This window comes from Scylla paramamosain, unplaced genomic scaffold (genome assembly GCF_035594125.1).
Source record: "Scylla paramamosain isolate STU-SP2022 unplaced genomic scaffold, ASM3559412v1 Contig8, whole genome shotgun sequence".
Lineage (NCBI taxonomy): Eukaryota > Metazoa > Arthropoda > Malacostraca > Decapoda > Portunidae > Scylla > Scylla paramamosain.
Genome location: NW_026973673.1, coordinates 1,500,001 through 1,524,000, shown reverse-complemented (window position 1 = coordinate 1,524,000; position 24,000 = coordinate 1,500,001). Strand labels below are relative to the sequence as shown.

The 24,000-nt window shown below is 41.7% G+C and overlaps 1 long non-coding RNA gene across 9 annotated transcripts in view; it reads right to left on the bottom strand.

Moving 5' to 3' along the window:
- The window catches only part of LOC135096842 (uncharacterized), a 90,038-nt gene that overhangs the window by 3,759 nt on the left and 62,279 nt on the right, over positions 1 to 24,000 (bottom strand). For 3 of the 9 annotated variants that reach the window (XR_010265100.1, XR_010265098.1, XR_010265103.1), the window contains one exon: positions 5,283 to 5,434. The exons of 3 other annotated variants lie outside the window; for them this stretch is intronic. This is a non-coding gene — a long non-coding RNA (uncharacterized LOC135096842). Of the gene's footprint in view, positions 1 to 5,282; positions 5,435 to 13,684; positions 13,851 to 17,484; positions 17,607 to 24,000 lie in introns of all 9 variants that reach the window. 3 more of the 9 variants (XR_010265099.1, XR_010265101.1, XR_010265105.1) reach the window with 3 other exon arrangements.

Below are 24,000 nucleotides of genomic sequence, written 5' to 3'. Positions count from 1 at the left end.
TAATGTTTCTTTTGATATGTTCATGTCTCGCTGCTCTCGTTATTTTTTTTTTTTTTTTCTTTATCGCTTGTAAAGCATTGATAGTCTTTTTTGTTCTTTATTAACGTTTCAAATTACCAAGGACAATAATACTTTTTCATCTATTTACATTTTGTTGTTTTGTGACATTTAAATATTCAGACTTTTACTCCGTAGAGTAAAACATCGATGCTTCTTTTTCCTAACTAATAAATGTTCTTTTGAATTGCTAAGTACATATGATAAAGATTTCTTCCAGTTACTTAAATTACTTAAATGTGTGTGTGTGTGTGTGTGTGTGTGTGTGTGTGTGTGTGTAGTAGAAATAGTAGTAGTAGTAGTAGTAGTAGTAGTAGTAGTAGTAGTAGTAGTAGAAGTAGTAGTAGTAGTAGTAGTAGTAGTAGTAGTAGCCCTCCGCCATGATGGCGGAGGGCTGCTACTACATGCATGAAAATGCATGAAAATTAATTAATGCATGTAAATCTTACTTCTAATGCATGAAATCTTACTTTGTTTATTCATAAATTTTTAGGGTAATTTCAAGCATCATAAGCCCTCACCTATACCTGTCATCACTGCTAAGGGTACCGTACCGCCTTGTGTCCTTTCATGCGATTATTAGCATATGTACAAGGCGCGACATACCGAGGCTCAGGTAATACCAGCGGCGGTAAATTTAGTGCTAGAAATCAATAACCTGAGCCTGCCTCCAAAGAGCGCGGCGAGAGACCCTTCCCGCCGGGCCATCCTGGGAGGCTTAGCGACGCGTGACACACATACACACACATACACACACACCAAGCCATGCGTTACATCCCTTTGAGGAGGTGGTGGTGCCCGCGGCGGCTCTCACCGGCAATAATGTTGGCGGCAGTATATGTTGAATAAGAGACAGACAGCCATTTGCAACAAGCCAAAAGCACTGAAATCCACTTTGCATTCAAAACATCAGAGTGACTCGAAGGCTACTAGACTCACAAGAGAAAAAGAAGTAGGAAAAAAAAAAAAATCTGCATGTAGTATTGGAAAATGTAGCAGAGGAAAAGGTTTGAATCACGGTGGACAAAGACAGCTTAAGAATTGGGTGGAAAAAAAGCTTGCATGTACTCTCCTTGGTTTCACTTTTAACTTTTTTTTTTTTTTCATGGGAGAAGTTGTGATGGGAGGAAGTCGCATCAGACTGCACTCCTTTTCCCTCCATGTGCTCTGTAGCGGTGTTGTCTTGCTTGTTGTCCACTGTATACAAGGTGTAACGCGAGTTTCTGCAAATACTGAATGACATGAAGGAACGTGTAACTCTAAGTAGGAAATGTTCTATACACATATGCATTTTAAGGCTTTGTTTACCCGTTAGGTTAGAGGAGTTGAAAATGTATGGGACTCGCTAGTGCGCTGCTATGCGTGTGCTGACGTGACGGACAGACGGCTGCATTGTCGCAGTCTCGGAGGTGCCACTTACTCGTATTTAATCTTATTTTTTGCAGGCTGTGGAATATTGCAGTATCTTATAACAAGACAAATTATATAAAAAAGCACGTAATTTACCGATAAGTATTACACGACAACATTATTGCGGTGATTATAAGTACTCCTTTAAAATGCTACGTGGCATCATCACTCAGCTCTTTTCAAGGTCGCTCGGACTCGCTGCCCCCTCCTCCCTCGCTTTGATGATGCCACTTAGCATTTTACAGGAGAGAGAGAGAGAGAGAGAGAGAGAGACTTTAGCAGACAACCAACATCTGGGGGCTGCTGCACTGAGGTAACCATGAGGTGAATGAAAAAAAAGAAAAAAAAAAAGAAAGAAATTCCCCTACCAGATACCAGATTCAGGAAATATATCTTTCACAATATTTTCCCGGTGAGGAACACGTGAGTGAGGAGCGCTCGCTCGGGGCTGTTCAGTGCAGGGGCCAGACAGTGTTCTGAGTCAGAATAATACTATATACGTGTGCACTAGACTTGTATTGTGACACTCAATGACAAGAGTACGAAATGAATGAGTGGGTGACCAGCTTATAATTATGTACTACCTCACCCTGCTACACACACACACACACACACACACACACACACACACACACACACACACACAGATAGATAGATACGTGGTGTATTGACCATAACAAGTAATACAATAATAATCAGTTCATGACACATACTCTTGCTTACAAACTTTAGTATCACGATCCATCATGACACACACACACACACACACACAGTATATCTTAACACAATACATTTACCTCAAAGAACTATGGAGACCTTATACAAAGATCACTAAGAGATTGGTGGTGCCTCAGAGAAGCCCTGACCCTGACTCAAGGAAACGGTTGCCTACTTTATGACCCGAATCACGACAAGCAAAACCCGTGACAGCAACAACAGGAGTGACAGACAGCACGCGCCGCACTTCATCCAGCGTTCCATGAATTCTGGAACGATATGTCAGGCTCTCTGCCTTCTATTTGAGTTGTGTTGTTTCAAGAGAGGAAAATCAAGACACTTCCGGGGCTACTCTGCCCTAATCCACTGGTAATTTTCCATGCAGTTGTTTGGGAAAGTGATAGCTAAGTGATATATATATTTTTTAAAACTATTACGAGAGCTTCGGCTCCTTCACACGCATAAAGAGTAGCATGCTCACAGGAGCCAAACAACTTTGAGGCACTGCGTACTTGTCCACCAGGAGCCGATGGGGCCAAGAGTGGTGTGAGCGATATGTGGACAAGTATGTGGTGCTCTGTCTGGGCCATCCCTTGTGGGATTGCCGGCCTGGCACATAGATAAATTGACCTACTTGTATACGTGTAGTATGTGTGCGGACAGGCACGAATGTAGGAAAACCACAGATATTACGATACTATAACAATGTCACAGTATTGTGTACGTACACAGCCACCAACATTAACCCAGCCACCGCCTTCTCCCGCCCCGTGTGCCCGTCCTTTCCACTACTGCTAAGTGACTTTTGTCGAAGGTTTCACTTTTACTTTCAAATATCAACATGACTTTTTAATAGTCATGTATTTTTATCATCCGAAACCCATGTATATATTTTTTTCCTTATATTCATACATGTATCATCTATCAGTTCTATATTTTTGTTTTTGCTTATTTAGAAATATATACCTTTTCATAATTCATCTTCCATTCATAATTCATCTTTTTGGTAATCTGTCTGCACCTGTTTTTCTCCATCTTGCCCCCGGAGAGAGAATAAGAGCACATCACAGTAATTTTTCCTTTCCCTCCCTCCCTCATTTCTTTGCCCTCACAGTTCTCTCCCTCCCTCTCTTTTTCTCTCTCCTTCCCCTTTCCTCTTCCTGATCTAATCCATTCTCTCATAACATAAGAACATTCTAAGAAGATAAGGAACGCTGCAGGAAACCGTCAGGCCTACACGTGGCACTCCCTGTACTGTATGACCTGACTATGCTTCTAGTGAACCCTCCGTCTTTTTTTTCTTCCTTTTCATTCCTCGCGTACTAAAACCTTATGTATCCTTTGTTTTCTGAACTATTTCGTCTTCAGGCTCTTCCCAACCACAGCCCAGTAACCTTTGCTTTTTACTCCAGTAATATTTGTACCGCAAGAACTTCACATTATCACTGTGCGTTGTAACATTACTGCATAACAGGAGTAAACTGGTACAGAACACACATACAGTTAAGAACAGTCACACGGAGCGTGGGAGAAACACTTGGCTGGCTGGCAAGGAAAAAGAGAAGGAACAACAGCCTCATCTCTCCTTTCCCAGTCATGTAAGAATGTTCTGTGGTAAATAATTTGTTCCATTGGATGCACACTTAGCATATCTGAGGTGCTGCGGTGCAAGGGAAGTCTAGCTTGTGTTTTCTTGTCTTCTATCTCATACTTTTATACTTTCAGTTTTATCTTTTCCTTTGTGTAAAACAGTACAACATTGTGACCTAAAGGTGTGTTCTTTCTTCTTTTCCTTTGTGTTGCTTTGTGGCGGCGAGCCGCAACACTCGGGGGTATTGAAGGAAAAAGGAGCAAGGCACATAAAGGCAAGGCAGCGCCAACAAGACTCGCAACACGGGAACCTCTTCTATTCTAGGTGGTTGATTTTTTAAAATTTCTAGAAAACTTCAACGCTCAGATATGGCAGTAAGACAAGCGGTATGTAGTGTGGGGTAGGGAGGGGCCTGCACGCTGCCAAAGCCTTGAATGGAGTTTGGAGTGGGGTAGGGTAGGAGGTTTTTCTATTCGACCGCTATGTTTAATCTTTTTCCCCTTTCTGGAACACATATATGCTAGTAAACCCCGTGGTCTCGTGCAGTGTGGAGAAGGCAGGGGCTTGCAGACCTCCTCCACGCTGCAAAGCCTCAGTGGAATGTGGAGAGGGGAGGGGCGTGCAGGCTTCCTCCACGGTGCAAGGTATTGGTGGAGTGTATGAGCACATCCGCTTTAACCTGCAGCAAGAGGCGGAGCAGCTGCCCGTTCATCGTGAGGAAGGAGTTGGTGGTCACCGCGGGAAACTACGAGTACTTATTAAGAGTTACTACTCTGTCATAATACGGCGTTACATCTTCTTAAAACAAGGGAAACGAGGCGCCAAGTAATGAAGATATTCTGAAGCGCATTGGTCTCTCGTAAGGACTATTTTCAATGGCTACAAAGATGACAAATCGTGTTCTTATGGGGGTTTCTCTCACTGATGATGCAGAATCCATCCTAAACTATAAATACAGTCATAAAAACACACTTGAACACCATAGTAACTTCCACTAGAGGCTATTAAAAGTTGCCAATATAAGATTCTGAGAAGTAACACTTCCTGCACAGGCGCGGCCAAGACAGCGCGACTCGGCGACACCTCAGGCAGCAGGGAGCCGCCACATTCTACGAAGCATGCAGAGCGTTAGAACAATATTGTGAAACACTTCTGCGCCGCACCTCCAATACATTCAAAAAGCTCTAGTTGAAGTCACACGCGTTCCTAATGTGTCTTTACGGTTCTAGTGACAGATTAACAAGATTTCTATATTATTAACAGGAGAAGCACTCGTATGAACTCAGCTAATCATGTCTGTGGCCTTTGAAAATAGTCGTGGTGGGAGAGCAAAGCGTTTCTGAATACGGACCTGTTAAACTGTCACTAGCGTTATTAATCTGTCACTAGAACATAATAAAAAAAATAAAAAAAAGAGAAACACCCTTAAAATCCGTGTCACTTCAAGTAGAGCCATATGAATGTATTGCACATGCGGTACGGATGTGTTTTTATATATTGCCCTTACGTGAGGCGCGTCCTTCCCAGCGATGGGCGGCTGCTACTCCCCTCAAAAGCCGCATAACCATCGCAGTAATGCCTTCGCTGGAAAGGCGATGTAATGACAGGAGGGCGCAGGGGATGGAGTGTGAAGGCCAGCAGCGCCTCGCAGTAGCCACACTGCCAATAAACAAAGGGATTTTCACCTTAAACCAAAAATTGGTAAACAAACACCAAACAGTTGCTTCAGATATTTCCATGCGTCGTGTTGGTGAGTCAATCTGTAAAGCTCCATGTGCAATACTTCGTTATTTATCACTATTACTACTGCTGCTGGTGTGTACTACTACTACTATCACTGCTGCTGCTACTACTACTACTACTACTACTACTACTACTACTACTACTACTACTACTACTACTACTACTACTACTACTGTTTAACACTTCATGACAGTTAAGTAAAAATCATCCACAATTTCCACCTCAATAGTGATTTGTTCAGGCAGGAACTTTACATATTCGCATCCACTAAATCATAATTAATAAGCATTTAGCACCCACGAATAAATCCATTCATTTATACCCGATCAGTGTCAAATGTATTCTCCTCTTGGAAACAAATTACCCCATTGTTATTTACAGGAGGAGCTGAAAAGACAAGACCATAGTGGATATAAATACTCGTACCTGGGAACCATTAATCTGTGTATACTTCAAAACATGACTTCCATTCTCTATCCGTTCACACCTGACTTTATCAATCAAATGACTTGTACATGTCTTTACATAATAATAATAATAATAATAATAACAATAATAATAATAATAATAATAATAATAATAATAATAATAATAATAATAATAATAATAATAATAACAATAATAATAATAATCGGTTTATTAGGATATAGGCAGTAGAGAGAGAGAGAGAGAGAGAGAGAGAGAGAGAGAGAGAGAGAGAGAGAGAGAGAGAGAGAGAGAGAGAGAGAGAGAGAGAGAGAGAGAGAAACACAGAAACAGACAGACAAAGAAAGATTGCGTGTACTAGTATGTGTATATATTATGTATTAAAAAAAATGTTAGAGGAAGAACATAAAAAAAAAAAAAAACTTTCCTCGTTGCCTGGCGATGGATGACAAACAAATGGGACAGTTATGAAGGGACGCTGCGGGGGAGTATCAGGCCATGAAATACACGGCGGCCACCTCGAGGCTCGCGTGCTAATGAAAGTAAGTCCCGCCCGCCGCAACACAGTGTGCCATGAAAACCCGCGAGGAAATATCCAAAAATATAACGTTAAATTTCAAGACCCAGGGGTGGAAAGGTGGAGCAGGTAAAGGCACCGCTGTTATAAGCACCACATGATTTTCCATGATGTTTTGTGTGTAAGATCGTTTCTTAGTCACTTTGTCATATCCTTTATACCACTTTAAAACCTCCATCAAATACTTTCTTAACCTTCTTATCGTATCCTGACTACTGTCTCTAAAAATTTTGCTTGTCATCCATGTCATATTCCCAGTAGTCGGGGGCGTCAGGCCATACATAGCACACACTCTCATCCACACTAATCCGGCCAAAGGCGTTCCAGACACAGGGATGCTTATTGTACTACGGCACGCTGTCTCGGGGCATCTTAGCGTTGCTGCCGGGTTACAAGACCACAACTCCGCGGTTTGTGTCACGTAGCTGCTCGTATTCTCTGCTGAAGAACAAAGGAATACAACGTGAAGGGAGGCACGCACAAGATGTCTTCGAGCGATAGGGTGTTTTCAGCTACACAAGCATTTGAAAGTAGATATAAATAAAATAAATAAATGAATGATAAATGAAAAAAATAAAGGTGAATTAATAAAATGTCCTTGCTAATTATGTTCTAAAGGTATTTTACTCTATTTTAACATTGTTATTTTTAGTATTATGCGTGAAAGGAGCCGGACTGGGGCACAAAAACACCGGGGAAGGAGAGATGTCCATTAATCTATCGCTCTTTCTTAAAAAAAAAGAAAAACTTAACTCAACAAGAGGTTGTTTTGGTCCGGTGACTTTTCTCTCCCCTTCCCTCATTATTTTTCTCTAAGTCACAATTTTTTCACTTGTACTCACATGATCTAGGACTTGAAAGTGTCATCCTTTTGTCTAAAACTTTCCTCCTTCCAGTTTCCTACTCGCTTCTCTCACCCACAGTCTCTTAAGTTCTACTCTCACTTACTCCAAGACTAGACAGATTTTATTTTTTTTTTTTTGGTCCAACATATTTCTCCGCTTCTCGTTTTCTTCTTACTTCTCTCACTCACAAAGTCACAATCACTCAATTTCCATCTATGCTTACTCCAGAATTTGACAGTATTTTTCTTGTGTTTAAAACTTCCTTGCTTCTCGTTTCCTTCTTGCTTGTTTCACTCACCGCCTCAATCTTCTTTGTTTTCTTTTCATAAATTTCGACATTTGTTTACACCAGGACTTTAAAGTATCCTCCTTTTGTCTAAGTCTTCTCTGGCTCTTGTTTTCTTCTTGCTTCTCTCATCCACACCATCTTAATTTTTCTTTTCTTTCCTGTAACACTACACAATGTAACACTCCAACACCTTGGCGGCCTCATTATGGTGAATTTGACTGTGTGTGTGTGTGTGTGTGTGCACGGGCGCGCCTTTCTACCTGTCTGTGTTTCTCATTTCCGCCTCGCCGCACTCCATTTTCTTCCTTCCTCTCTTTCCTTCCTCTTTTTGCGGCTCCGTAATTTTATTTTTTTTACTTGTCTACTTTTATGTGTATATTCCTTGCTGACGGCTTCTAGTTCATTCCCTTTCTTAAATTTCCTCTCTCTCTCTCTCTCTCTCTCTCTCTCTCTCTCTCTCTCTCTCTCTCTCTCTCTCTCTCTCTCTCTCTCTCTCTCTCACTCACACACACACACACACACACACACACACACACACACACATACACACACACAAACTATTCTTCTACAAAAAAAAAGTAAGCCACTATTCGTTATTTCTTTGTGCTCCGTTGTGTTCCCGTCTCTGGTCCTCGCCCTCATTGGTCCTTCCTTCGATCGATCCCATTCCGCGGCGCTCAGCTCTTACACATCCTCGGGTGCAGCCTCACAACGATGCTTTTAACGAGGAACGCAGGGGAATCAAAGGCCTCTGTTGCCCTCTTAAAACCCCAGATAAGGTGCAGAAAATCCCTGATCATAGTGTAGGAAAGAATGCCACTGTTTTCTTTCTTTCTAATTCGCTTTTTCCGAACACTAAGTTCCGTGGGAGGAATAAAGAACAAAATAAAAAAAAATGCAAAAGCAGGCGGATTGAGGGGATGATGGAAGGTGTGAAGAAAAATACCTAGTGGTAATTACGTGAATGGTTAGGGTTGGTAAGGTTGTGTAAGGGTTAAGCTGGTAAGTGTGGTGGCGAGAGGCAGAATTTCTCAACCTTTTCCGACCTGAGCACCTCTGTACTCAGGTCTGGGCAGTCCACTCACATTGTGATACACTTAGCTACATTTCATAGGCTAGTCTTTGCTGCACTCTAAAATGGTAGACTGTATGTTGGTTGTTGGTGGTGGTGTGGCCGGAATGTATTGGAATTCCATATGCTTCCAAAATTTATCCAGACGTTTCTTGAATGTACCCACTGTCTCACCTTCAACGACGCTTCATGAAAATCCGTTCAAGCCTCGTTGAAGCTGAGACACTGAATATATTCAAGAAACGCCTGGATAACTTTTGAAGACTCTCTCTCTCTCTCTCTCTCTCTCTCTCTCTCTCTCTCTCTCTCTCTCTCTCTCTCTCTATATATATATAGTCCGTGTTACTGTTTTCTACCTATGTCTTTCTGTCGGTCTGCAGTTCTTTTCACTCTCTTATTTGTAGTGCAGGAGCATGCGTGGATGTGCATGTTGTCCTACATATCTATATTCTACTCTCTGTATCTGATCAGTGACTCTCCCTCGCCAGTCACAGCTTCCCACCCAGTGCAGCACCATGTGACCTCATTGCTGTGTCTAAATCAATCAATCAGTTAGGTAATAATTCATCCCCTTCACCGTCTCCCTCAGTCTCCAATATCTTTCTTCTTTCTCTCTGTTCAAAAACTCTCTCATTTCGACTCCTGTCCCCGCTTAATCCTGCATCTCCTGGCTTGGCTCCATTGCTCCGCTGTTCCCTCGCCCTCTCCTCCTCCTGCTCCGCCCCGACACACCCTTTCTCCAGGGACAGCGCCGCCCTTACCTTCAGGGAATCCAGAGTGAGTTTTCCTTTTATACTGCAAGGTGGTATTTCAGTTACGATGGTCCTGGTATTTCTCTGCAGCAGTGAAAATGTCTTGCTCGATTCCAATATGCAATTTGGTCTTATTCTAATTTGGTTTCTGCATTACATCGCATTCAACTTTCAGGAAACGGAGGGCGAGGGTAGTTTCTCTTTCTTTACTTTTTCAACTTTTTTTTCAACGCCGTGTCTCTCTCTCTCTCTCTCTCTCTCTCTCTCTCTCTCTCTCTCTCTCTCTCTCTCTCTCTCTCTCTCTCTCTCTCTCTCATTTAGGTTTCTTTCCCTCACAAGGGACGCGGCAGACACAGCGCAAGTGAGCGGACCCGCAATCAGAAGTCATACTAAGAACGTGACTATAAAAAATGTGGCAGCGAGTGTTGGCCGTCTGGCGGGGCAGGGCGAGGCGGAGCTCGCGTGAGAGCTGCGTGACCCATACAACTCAGGAAGCAGCAAGGTGCCCGGGATCCACTGATTTGCAAGTTAAGGGACAGAAAAGAAAAAAAAAAAAAAAAAAAAAAAACGTAAAATTTGTGCAAATTTCTTTTCTTTTATTTTGTATTTTTTTTTTTTTGGTTGTGTGTGTGTGTGTGTGTGTGTGTAGAAAGGTATGTTTTGTGTAGGAATATTATATTATGTGAAAGAAAAAGGTGTATCACGCTTAAAAAAAAGTACTTGTTTAAAAATGCTGTATATATAAAAAAAAAGGATGTATCTTGTTAAAATAAGGCACATTTTGCTCAAAATATTGTATGCGGAAGAAAATGTATATCTCGTAAAAAAAAAAATAAATAAATAAAAAAATGAGAACACTACATGATGTGAAGGAAAAATGTGGATCTTGTATTGAAAATACATAATTTTTGTGGTAAAAAAGTTATTTCATACAGTAAAAACTGAATTTCCTGTAAATGTGCATTTTCTTTAAAGGACATATTTTATAAGAAAATGTATTCCGCCAATGGAAAGTTGCATTTTGAGTAAGGAAATTAAATTCTGTGGAAAAAAAAAAATAGTGTATAAAGTAAATTTGTGAATAACAGTACATTTTTGTACAAGGAAAGACAATTGTGTACAAGAACGAACATTTTGCGTATGAGGAGATGCATTCTTGTAAAAGAAGTGTTTAGAGTAAAAAGAAAGCACTTATTTTGTGTGTGTGCTTCCTCTGTTTCTGCGCGTCCGCTGCTTTCACAGGCGTTGCTTGATCAGCGAGCAGCGCCGCTTAAAGGAGAGAGGAGGAGGAGGAGGAGGAGGAGGAGGAGAAACCAGCACGCCGCTGAACCAAGCAGGACTTAGAGCGCTTCATAAAGGCAACGAGGGGACTGAAGAAATGTGAACGACACCAGTTCCCGAAAGGTGAATGGGAGAAGTCTAGGAAAGAGAGGAGAGGAGAGAGGGAGAGTGAAAAAAAAGAGAGGAGGAGGAGGAGGAGGAGGAGGAGGAGGAGGAGGAGGGGAGAGATGGCAGTGTGAGGGAAGAGTGAGGAGGACGTGAGGAAGGTGGAGAGGCAATTTAGGAAATAAAACTTGAGGAAAGAGAAGAGAAGAGGAGAGTGAGAGGTGAGGGGGGAACGAATTAGTAGGAAAGGGTTGCCAAAATTATGATTCCAGTCACATGATTGGACCTGAGAGGAGAGAGAGAGAGAGAGAGAGAGAGAGAGAGAGAGAGAGAGAGAGAGAGAGAGAGAGAGAGAGAGAGAGAGAGAGAGAGAGAGAGAGAGAGAGAGAGAGAGAGAACGACTTAGTAAAAAAATGTTAACAAAATTATGATTCCAGTCACATGATTGGACCTAAGAGGTGTAAGCGCCGTACGACGCTCATTAATGTATTGTACTGGAGGTGACTGAAACGAGGTGTGCAGTACGCGCTCTTTGTATTCAGAAGCGGTCAAACCTGTGAATTAACATAGTATCACTAATACGGATAAAAACACAAAAAAGTATATCAGTAGATAAAACAAGTATTGCAGTACATTAATGTCGTGACACTTCACTTCGTCAATTCCCTAACATATGTGAGTCAATACAGAGTTACCTACATTTTAGTGGGTTAGGTCGGTTCTACAGATGAACACCACCAGCAAGTCGCCCTCTCGTCTGCGTGATCTGATGTACGTCATTATGTTACGTTAAGTGTACTTATATTTACATACATCATTAAATCCTCACAATTACGTATCTAATTACTATAAGTAGTTACATTATGTTGACACGCATCATTAAATCCTCATGGTACATAAGTATCTGTTATCTAATACTATGATGAATACATACACAGTGCGGGGAACAGGCGTCCTCTTGGTTGTATGCAAGGGATTACACTTGGGGATTTACCAGGATCGGGGATTTACTGATTTAGGTCGGGGATTTACTGGGATTAACTCTCCGCGCCTCCCGAGACACGTCTGACGTGTAGGCGTGACTGGCGTGAGGTGGCTTTGGAGACGCTGGTGGGCCCCTACAGCCTATGATGTTCATTATGCTGTAGGTACGTTATCAACACTCACGTCACAACAACCGACCATTCGGCGAGAGAAATAGTTGAGAGGGCAAGTTCAACGCGTCCCCTCGGCCCTACACTCCCCTCCCACTCTGTTGTGCCGGCGCGTAGGCGCGCCATACACTGCTCATGTATAACAACCAGGTGCTGCAAATAATATAACGCTAACAAATAAAACATAAAATGTCACATTACAATGTACGTATGTGCGTATCTCTAGCCGTCGTGTAAGGTGTACATATACGGCGGCTACAAGAGGAGAGAGAGAGAGAGAGAGAGAGAGAGAGAGAGAGAGAGAGAGAGAGAGAGAGAGAGAGAGAGAGAGAGAGAGAGAGAGAGAGAGAGAGAGAGAGAGAAATCAGGGGGACTTATTCACATCACTAGTTCCAGACATAATACATTTTATAATCGGTCGCCGGGTGAGTTCAACACAACACATGTTTGCTGATCATCACAAACACTCGATGCAATGCGCATGATAACCTCTCTCTGGTCCAGGTGTACTGAATTAAGCTTATACATCATGGTAAACATATTCAAGGCAGTAGGTAGCAGGTTAGGAGCATTTTCGAGGCTCATGCAAGAAGCCATCAGGCCTACACGCGGCTGTTCCTGTATTAAATCTACGCATTTCTGCCTGTCATCCCCATAAATTAATCAATTAATCAGTCTGTCTAATCTTTTCAATATTTTTGGCTCAGCAGCAGCAGAAGCAGTTTCCTAAGATAATTACGGATGCATATTCCAAATTGGTTTATATAAAAATGATCTATGCTTGCCTTGTTTGCTTGTCGTTACACACACACACACACACACACACACACACACACACACACACACATACCAAAAGTTACTCGTACATAACAATTACAAGGGCATTCCCGGCACGTCCAGGAAAGCCAACGACCCGTCTCACATCGCATCACATCATCAAAGCAACACCATCTTTCCTGCCCAGTGGCCGCACACCCGCAACTAAAAAATATATCTCCCTTAAAGCTACACAGGCGCTCCACCACAGAGACTAGAAGTGGCCGGATAGCACACACTGCCCACGCCTTTACTATGCACGCAGCACATTATCAGCAAAGTGTGTATTTATGTCCCTCACCAACAAAAGTTTAACGGCAGAGATAATTTCCCGTTGTTTTTACTTATCTATTTTTCTTTAATACACCTCCAAGAAAAAGTAGTAATAGAATACACCTTACTTTTCACTGACCGAGAAAATTTGATAATTTGATAACACCAAGATAATTTGAGTTTATGAACATCGTAATTTATAATCACTGAGTGCTTCCCGCCGGGATAGCAATTTTTTTTTTTTTCTGTCACAGATCAAGTGATCTGAACGCACAGCTCAGGAAACACACACACACACACACACACACACGGATAACTGTTGTACTGGCCACACGCTTGTGTTTCTGGATTCTCAGTGATAGTTTTTATTTTAAACTTTGCAACACGAGTAGTACTAGCAGCGGCAGCAGCAGCAACAGGAGTCGCCGTTCAACACAGCCACTTCCTTTTTCCCCCCTTCCCTTCTCCCTCTTTCTTCTTTCCTTCTCTCACCTTTGCTAAATACTCGTACTTTACCTCGCCTGGCAAACACAGGGAGCCTAGCCTGCATGATACACACGCTTACTCAAGTCACACCTTACAAACAGATCATGCTGGAAAGGTATTCCTCCTCCTCTTCCTCCTCCAGCTGCCTCTCTTCGCTTCTCCATTGGCTGACAGCGTGAGCAGGGAAGCCCGCCGCCACGTGATAGGCCAGCCTGGCCGAGGCTCCTCCCTGACTGGGGTGCGGAGCAGCCAACGGCTGCGAAAGACAAAGCACAGGGACTGATTGGCAGCGGGGCGGGTGTTGGCGGGCGTGGGAAAGGCGCCCCGCCCCTCCCGGCAACATCATGGCGGGTGGTGGAATTATATATTTGCAATTCCTGCTTACTACTGACGCACGTGGCCATAGTGAACACTGAACACCGCTGCTGAAACACTTTCTGTACACTCCAGACGAAATACACTTGACTTTACCTTGTTTGAATATAACCTGTTGACACTGACATTATAATTCTTAATATAAAGGGACTTAAAGACACAAGCTCAATAGGCTCTGATAGTATTCCTTTAACTTTCGTAAAAGACTCATTGTCTGTTATAGCATTCTATCTAACTTGCATTGTTAACACTTCCATTGTCACAGGTATCTTTCCTACTACTTGGAAACATGCTGTGGTAGTTCCACTCTTTAAAAGTGGTGATACTAATGATTTTAATAATTACAGACCTATTTCTCTTTTACCCATTCTTTCTAAAATTCTTGTAAAAGTAGTTGCTAGCCAGCTCTCGCATTATTTGGAAACTAATAAACTCTTGTCTAATACGCAGCACGGGTTCCGTCCTAGACTGTCTACAGAAACTGCTCTTACTGTCGTTACAGATAAAATTTATGATAATATGGACTCAAAGAAAATCTCTGTATTGACTTTATGTGACCTATCAAAAGCCTTTGACAGTATCAGCCACGATAATTTATTAAATAAGTGCACTAAGCTTAATATTGACAATTTTTGGTTTGCAAATTATATTCAAGATAGATCACAATCCGTTCGCTTAAATAATACAATATCTAAGAAAGAAAACGTACGTTACGGGGTTCCACAAGACTCAATTCTCGGCCCAATTTTAATTTCTATATACGTCAATGATCTTAATGAGAAAGTCGAGACATCTTTGATACAATACGCGGATGACACCCAATTCCTCGAAGCTGATACTGTCGAAAATTTTGATGAGCTCATCTCCAACACTAAAAATGCATTGCAAAATATAGAACTTTATTTCCTAACAAATGGTCTATTATTAAATAACAAAAAAACGCAATGCATTTTCATTGGAAATAGGCAACTATTAGCCCATGTTCCCCCTGACATTTCTATAAATTGTAATGGAGTACATATATACCCGACTACGCATGTAAAAAATTTGGGTGTCTATTTTGACAAATACATGTTATTTGATGTGCACATTGCAGAATTAAATACTAAAATAATGGGAACATTAATGTTTATAAACAGAGTTAGTGAGAACTTTGACAAACCCACTCGTAAAGTTATTGTTCAGTCTTTAGTGCTTAGCCTCATTAATTATTGTATTTGTATCTGGGGCTCTCCCAACAAAACTCTCATTCATACTGTACAAAAACTACAGAACTTTGCTGCTAAAGTTGTAACTGGAGGTGCAAGAAAACATGACCACGTGACTCCTATCATAAAAGATCTAGAGTGGCTGACTGTGAAAGACAAATATTATTTAGAGAAGTGTACTACAGTGTATAAATCAATGAATGGACTATACCCAGACTGGTACCTGAACCTTCCCACAGTCAGAGATAATACAACCACCACAACAAGACAAGGAAATAACCTGTATATAAAAAGAACTAAAACAGACACTGGTGCCAGGGCCACTACGGTGTGTGGGCCCAAGTTATGGAATGAGCTCCCTCGCTATATTACCACCTCCGGAAGCCTACACAGTTTCAAATCTAGTTTTAGAAATCTACTGTTAAATGTGTTGAATTAGGTCTCCACATGTATTTATTTTTTACACTATCTAGCTAGATTTCTCCAATATTTTAATTTTGTTTCTAGTCTTATTTTAGTTTTAGCTTTATTTTAGGTATTATTTTATAGTATTTTATAGTATTTCTCGTAGATTTTATCTCATCATTTTAGCATTTATGGCCTTACGCTAAGCTGATGATGTAGCTACATTTGCTTTCTTATTTTACTTGTACTTGTGTATGATCAAATGAATAACCATGTTTTATGCAATAAACAATTTATTATTATTATTATTATTATTATTATTATTATTATTATTATTATTATTATTATTATTATTATTATTATTATTATTATTCCCCCCTTCTCTCTCTCTCTCTCTCTCTCTCTCTCTCTCTCTCTCTCTCTCTCTCTCTCTCTCTCTCTCTCTCTCTCTCTCTCTCTCTCTCTCTCTCTCAGATACATATCTAAGTAGAGATATTTATATTTCAAACAAATGATAAGATGGGTGTGTAGTTGAAGCTTGTCCACTCACAGAAAATATTCGTCAGATGTATGATATCACCAGATTAGAAGATTTATTTAATGATAACATCTCCAATCATGAGGCATGTGCAGTAATCCATGAAATTTTAGAAATATTTAAGTAACTACGAGTATGAGTATATTATATTGTTGTATTTTACCTCATGTGTGATGTACTTTTAAGTGTGTTTGAAGTGTTTTATTTGTCTTAGTAGCTTTATGTATTATAGTTCATTTATGGTTGTTTTTAGTTTGATTTATCTAATGTACTTTGTGTGTATTTGATGTGTTTTATTGGTTTTTGTGTTTTATGTTGTATGGTTCCTCTACCTCATGTTTCCTATTTATCATATTTGTGAACGAGTTGATTAAAGTAATGAAAGAAAAATGTATGGTTCATGTATGTTTCTATTTTGTTTAATATATTTTATGTGTTTTACGTTTTCGGTATGTGTTCTACTTATTCTGTTCTATGTATTTTATACGTTTCATATGTGATGTATTTCGTCCGGTTTTTTTTTCATATTCTAAATGTTTTATGTGTTGTGTAGTATGTTTTAGGTGTACCATGTGCTTTATGGTGTGTCATGAGTGTCATAATTTTGTCATGAGTTATGTAATTATGTTATGGAATTCATGTGTATAAGATAATTTGATCTGCTATAGGCGTTTTATGCTTTTGTTTGTATAAATGGGCGTTTTGTGTGTTGCGTTTTAAGTCATTTATAGATTTTTAAAGAAAGTATTTTTATGGACCATATCCTCTGAGTCCTGTTGTAATTGTAATCACTTGTTGTGGTCAATAAATCTATCTATCTATCTATCTATCTATCTGTGTGTGTATGTGTGTGTGTGTGTGTGTGTGTGTGTGTGTTTGCGCGTCACTGCTCTGCGGTGTGGTCGTGCCGCCCCTCACTCGTCAGTGAGGAGGGCGCGGTGTGTTCTTCCACGGAGAGAACAAATAAATAAATAAATAAATAGCTAAAACAAGCAGATGAATAAATGTTACAGGAGAGTTATGAAGAAAGCTTGTGTGTTGGTGCCCAGCACTCTGCGGAGGAAGTAATACTTCTTTGCACAAAAAAAAAAAAAAAAAAAAAAACAGCAGCAGCGGCACCAGCAGCAGCAGCAGCAGGAGGAGCAGCAGTAGTTGTAATAATGGTAGTGGTAGTAGTAGTGGTAGTAGTAGTAGTAGCAGCAGCAGCAGCAGCAGCAGCAGCAGCAGCAGCAGCAACATCAGTATAAAAAATATTATTATTATTATTATTATTATTATTATTATTATTATTATTATTATTATTATTATTATTATCATTATTATTATTATTAGTAGTAGTAATAGTAATAGTAGTAGCACCTCACTTCTGGACAGGTATACGAGATACTCCCATGTTGGTGATGTGGCAGCGATAAGAAGGGTCGGTCTGTCTAAAGTCAGCCCTCTTGTTGTCGAATCTCACTTTTCTCAGTGGCTCACTTATCTCCTGCTTCAGAGAATAATCAATTTTGTTAGTGGGGAACTAGAGGTAATTAAAATCTAGGAAAGCATGATGATAATGATGATAACGATGATGATGGTGATGATGATGTTAATGATACTGATGTCAGTAGTGATGGTGGTGATTTCAGCAATATCATGATGTCACAAAATAAAGTCTTACTGACATACAAATGCTGCGATGACGAGGGAGAGAGAAAAGAAAGGGCAAGGAATAGAACAGGGAAGATTAGCGTGATAGAAAATTAATAAATTAATAAATAACATAGGAAGCATGAGAAAGGAGTGCAGGAAGGAGTAGGGGAAAGGAGAGTGGAGGGAGAGGGAAGGAGAGGGGACATAAGGAGGTATACAGTCACCAGCAGTAAACATTCTGCAAATCCTGGGCCATATAATTACTCAGTAGCAACACCTGTCATCTGTACTACTACTACTACTACTACTACTACTACTACTACTACTACTACTACTACTACGAGTTTCATAGGTCGTGCTACATTGTTTTCGGGAATGACTCTAACAAACTGATGAACTGGGACCACAATTTGAGACCTGATTCCACACACTCTGCTAATTCTGTAAAAATTGTACGTAGATCACGGGCAAAGAGGGAAGTTAAGGGGGGTTTCCACACACTCTGCTAATTCTGTAAAAATTGTACGTAGATCACGGGCAAAGAGGGAAGTTAAGGGGGGTGCCTTGATATTACATCCGCTACAGGAACCCTAGGAGAAATTGCTGAGAGAAAGAAGCAGCAAGAGGAACCACAGCAAGAAAGGAAGAAAGAGTAACATATCACGCGCTAAGAGGGAGGCTCAGGGCGGCCGTTGACATTACGCCAAATTATCAAGAGAGGAAGAGAGAGAAAAGCATAAAGGAACAGGCTCGTGGACGGCGCAGGTGTAGGAAACTTGTATATGATGCTGCCTCATAGAGAAAGAGAAACTTAGTAGACAAACTGATATAAAGTAAGGAACCTGCAGCTGGTGTCTTGCTGGGAGGTGCACGTGCTACTAGTAAGCGTATGTCTGGTGCTGCATCACAGAAAACGAGGGGTTTGGTAGACTAATTGAACTAGAGTAAGGAAGCTTATCTGGTGGTGCGTTTATAGAAATTGGTACACGAATTAAATTGGAATAAGGAATCTGTTGGAGTACACTGCTGAACGTGAAGGTGTGATGGAGAAAAAAGAGGTTGGTAGACGAAATGAACAAGAATAAGGACCGTACTGGAGTGCACAGCAGGAGGTGAAGGTGTCGGAGGGAAGGCAGGGATGGTCCATTTTTACATTCAGCGGGAAGGTGCGGGAGAGATTATGCAAGAATGAGTTTCCGTGGAATGAGAACGAACACTTATCAGGGAATATTTTACACCAAGAAATTTATACATGAATATCTGAGTCCACATTCCCCTGGAAAACCGATGGACGCGAGCAGGAGGGACGGAAAAGTTTGAGCCACAAGAGGGAAGGAAGGAAGGAAGGAGCCGTCTGCTGCAGGAGGAAGGAAGCAACTATGAAAGAGGTGAATTAGTGAAAACATACAATATTTTTTTTTTTTTATGTAGGAAGGATACTGGCCAAGGGCAACAAAAATCTAATAAAAAAAATGCCCACTGAAGTGCCAGTCCCATAAAAGGGTCAAAGCAGTGGTCAAAATTTGATGGATAAGTGTCTTGAAACCTCCCTCTTGAAGGAATTGAAGTCATAGGAAGGTGGAAATACAGAAGCAGGCAGGGAGTTCCAGAGTTTACCAGAGAAAGGGATGAATGATTGAGAATACTGGTTAACTCTTGCGTTAGAGAGGTGGACAGAATAGGGGTGAAAGAAAGAAGAAAGTCTTGTGCAGCGAAACCGCGGAAGGAGGGGAGGCATGCAGTTAGCAAGATCAGAAGAGCAGTTAGCATGAAAATAGCGGTAGAAGACAGCTAGATATGCAACATTGCGGCGGTTGAGAGAGAGGCTGAAGACAGTTAGTTAGAGGAGAGGAGTTGATGAGACGAAAAGCTTTTGATTCCACCCTGTCTAGAAGAGCAGTATGAGTGGAACCCCCCCCCCAGACATGTGAAGCGTACTCCATACATGGACGGATAAGGCCCTTGTACAGAGTTAGCAGCTTGGGGGGGGTGAGAAAAACTGGCGGAGACGTCTCAGAACACCTAACTTCATAGAAGCTGTTTTAGCTAGAGATGAGATGTGAAGTTTCCAGTTCAGATTATAAGTAAAGGACAGACCGAGGATGTTCAGTGTAGAAGAGGGGGACAGTTGAGTGTCATTGAAGAAGAGGGGATAGTTGTCTGGAAGGTTGCGTCGAGTTGATAGATGGAGGAATTTAGTTTTTGAGGCATTGAACAATACCAAGTTTGCTCTGCCCTAATCAGAAATTTTAGAAAGATCAGAAGTCAGGCGTTCTGTGGCTTCCCTGCGTGATATGTTTACCTCCTGAAGGGTTGGACGTCTATGAAAAGATTTGGAAAAGTGCAGGGTGGTATCATCAGCGTAGGAGTGGATAGGACAAGAAGTTTGGTTTAGAAGATCATTAATGAATAATAAGAAGAGAGTGGGTGACAGGACAGAACCCTGAGGAACACCACTGTTAAAAAATTTAGGAGAAGAACAGTGACCGTCTACCACTGCAGCAATAGAACGGTCAGAAAGGAAACTTGAGATGAAGTTACAGAGAGAAGGATAGAAACCGTAGGAGGGTAGTTTGGAAATCAAAGCTTTGTGCCAGACTCTATCAAAAGCTTTTGATATGTCCAAGGCAACAGCAAAAGTTTCACCAAAATATCTAAAAGAGGATGACCAAGACTCAGTAAGGAAAGCCAGAAGATCACCAGTAGAGCGGCCTTGACGGAACCCATACTGGCAATCAGATAGAAGGTTGTGAAGTGATAGATGTTTAAGAATCTTCCTGTTGAAGATAGATTCAAAAACTTTAGATAGGCAGGAAATTAAAGCAATAGGACGGTAATTTGAGGGATTAGAACGGTCACCCTTTTTAGGAACAGGTTGAATGTAGGCAAACTTCCAGCAAGAAGGAAAGGTAGATGTTGACAGACAGAGCTGAAAGAGTTTGACTAGGCAAGGTGCAAGCACGGAGGCACAGTTTCGGAGAACAATAGGAGGGACCCCATCAGGTCCATAAGCCTTCCGAGGATTTAGGCCAGCGAGGGCATAGAAAACATCATTGCGAAGAATTTTAATACGTGGCATGAAGTAGTCAGAGGGTGGAGGAGAGGGAGGAACAAGCCCAGAATCGTCCAAGGTAGAGTTTTTAGCAAAAGTTTGAGCAAAGAGTTCAGCTTTAGAAATAGATGTGATAGTAGTGGTGCCATCTGGTTGAAATATAGGAGGGAAAGAAGAAGAAGCAAAGTTATTGGAGATATTTTTGGCTAGATGCCAGAAATCACGAGGGGAGTTAGATCTTGAAAGGTTTTGACATTTTCTGTTAATGAAGGAGTTTTTGGCTAGTTGGAGAACAGACTTGGCATGGTTCCGGGCAGAAATATAAAGTGAATGAGATTCTGGTGATGTAAGGCTTAAGTGCCTTTTGTGGGCCACCTCTCTATCATGTATAGCACGAGAACAAGCTGTGTTAAACCAAGGTTTAGAAGGTTTAGGGCGAGAAAAAGAGTGAGGAATGTATACCTCCATGCCAGACACTATCACCTCTGTTATGCGCTCAGCACACAAAGACGGGTCTCTGACACGGAAGCAGTAGTCATTCCAAGGAAAATCAGCAAAATACCTCCTCAGGTCCCCCCAACTAGCAGAGGCAAAACGCCAGAGGCACCTTCGCTTAGGGGGATCCTGAGGAGGGATTGGAGTGATAGGACAAGATAAAGATATGAGATTGTGATCGGAGGAGCCCAACGGAGAAGAAAGGGTGACAGCATAAGCAGAAGGATTAGAGGTCAGGAAAAGGTCAAGAATGTTAGGCGTATCTCCAAGACGGTCAGGAATACGAGTAAGGTGTTGCACCAATTGCTCTAGGTCATGGAGGATAGCAAAGTTGTAGGCTAGTTCACCAGGATGGTCAGTGAAGGGAGAGGAAAGCCGAAGCTGGTGGTGAACATTGAAGTCTCCAAGAATGGAGACCTCTGCAATAGGAAAGAGGATCAGAATGTGCTCCACTTTGGAAGTTAAGTAGTCAAAGAATTTGTTATAGTCAGAGGAGTTAGGTGAGAGGTATACAGCACAGATAAATTTAGTTTGAGTGTGACTCTGTAGTCGTAGCCAGATGGTGGAAAACTCGGAAGATTCAAGAGCGTGGGCACGAGAGCAGATTAAGTCATTGCGCACATAAACGCAGCATCCAGCTTTGGATCGAAAATGAGGATAGAGAAAGTAGGAGGGAACAGAAAAGGGGCTACTGTCAGTTGCCTCAGACACCTGAGTTTCAGTGAGGAAAAGATGAGGTTTAGAAGAAGAGAGGTGGTATTCTACAGATTGAAAATTAGATCTTAGACCGCGAATGTTGCAGAAGTTAATGAAGAAAAAGTTGAGGGGGGTGTCAAGACACTTAGGGTCGTCGACAGAAAGGCAGTCCGACCTGGGGACATTTATGGTCCCCTCCCCAGATTGGGACTCCGAGGCTGGTGTAGGAGTCGCCATGATGATTTAAAAATTTTTGAGTGAAGGGTGTGTGTGTTATTAGGTGCTTGTAGGTTTGTGTGGAGGAAGAGAGTTGTCTTTAGAGGGCAGGCTGTGACTGCCCCCTTGTGTTGTGAGACACAAAGGGAAACGTTCAGTGAGGTCACAGCTGGGTTTAATGATAAGTTCACAGCACCCCCTGAACAGTGCTTTAGACCTCACTGGGAGTAATTATCGTTTCGGCAGGTGTCTACTGCCTCCTCCCAATATAATATCCCCTGCAGTGTTTGTTACAGTTTGTTACAGAAGCCGCGGCACAGAACTGGTAAAATAATGCACGGCAGACTTGAATTCGATTAAAAATACCATTCATCTAATTTATTTTACGTGACTCACGTAGTCCAACAAAAACCTAATGCAGGCCAAGAGCAACAGCTCTCCTAATGAATCAGGTTCAAACAATAGAAATTAATAATCTTACAACAACAATTTTTAAAAGTACAACACAGCTTCATATATCGAACATCGTAAACAAATGATGCTTTTTCTCACCAAAGACAGATCCTATCCTCACTTTGCTGTGGTACAGAGTTTTTCCGCCTGTAAGTCACGGCAAGCATTTCAGCGGATGATAATCGTGCAGCACGTCAAGTGAGGCAACACCTGACGACCGGTTGAGTTTGAGTGTGAGCCAAGACATGAGCCACGGCACGGGGCAATGTTCAGTGCTCACCGGGACAAGAGGAGCGCCAAGCCAGCGGGTCCGAGGCGGGGAAGGAGGGGCGTGCTGTGTGTCGTGGCGATGGCAAAGGTTCTCATGGTACAACTTTACGGGAGAGAATCCTCTGTGTTGTACGAGACCCGGGGCGAGTAAGCGACCCGTGTAGTAATGCGTGTGTGTGTGTGTGTGTGTGTGTGTGTGTGTGTGTGTGTGTGTGTGTGTGCTTGGGGGGGATTGATCTCGACAGGTATCAAATGCTCAAATTTGCAAGCATTAATGATTTGTGGACTCAGAATACAGCACACTCCATATCTCAGTATAGAAATCAATACAAGTTGAGCACAGTACAATATATATAGAAAAAAACACTTTGTACGGCGCCGGACTGATCGCCGTCAGTGTTCGGCTCAGCACCACGCCATCACTCTTACCTGATTGTGCTAATGCTCAGTGGTCACGTAGCGGAAAGGTGAGCGCTGTTACCTTTCAGTTCACCACAGCGGAGAGGGATAGGTGCGGCACACCGGTAAACATTTAGGCTTTTGAGAGATATTGCGTTTTAAGGGAAATAACCTTCGCTAACTAATTCCCAGACACTACTTATTTCTCGGCAAGACATCCCTCTTTTTTTCGTGATCTACATAATGCATGGACCAGCAGTGAAAACAGTGAGCCTAACCTAAAATAATCTAATCTTCAAGTGAAAACAAGTGTTATTTCATAATTATCCGAAATATTAAATTAAAAAGCAACTTGAGCAAGGTTCATTCCGCCGAAATGGAAAGACTGCACATCACTTCTTGTTTCCCCTTTCAGTTCAGTTCAATACAGCGCGTGAAGGATAAGCAACAAGAAAATTAAAAAGCAAGCATTTCTTAACATGAGGATCACTTGTGTCGCGACGGTGAGCAACAAACGTTATGTAAATACGTAGCAAACGGTAATTAATCACTTACTAAGGACTACCTGTTGAGTCAGGGCTGCTGGGGGAGAGGGTCATTGCTCCCTAATTAATGTCTACGCCTCCCTCTCCACCACACGGTACACTGTTGGCACGAGAGAATA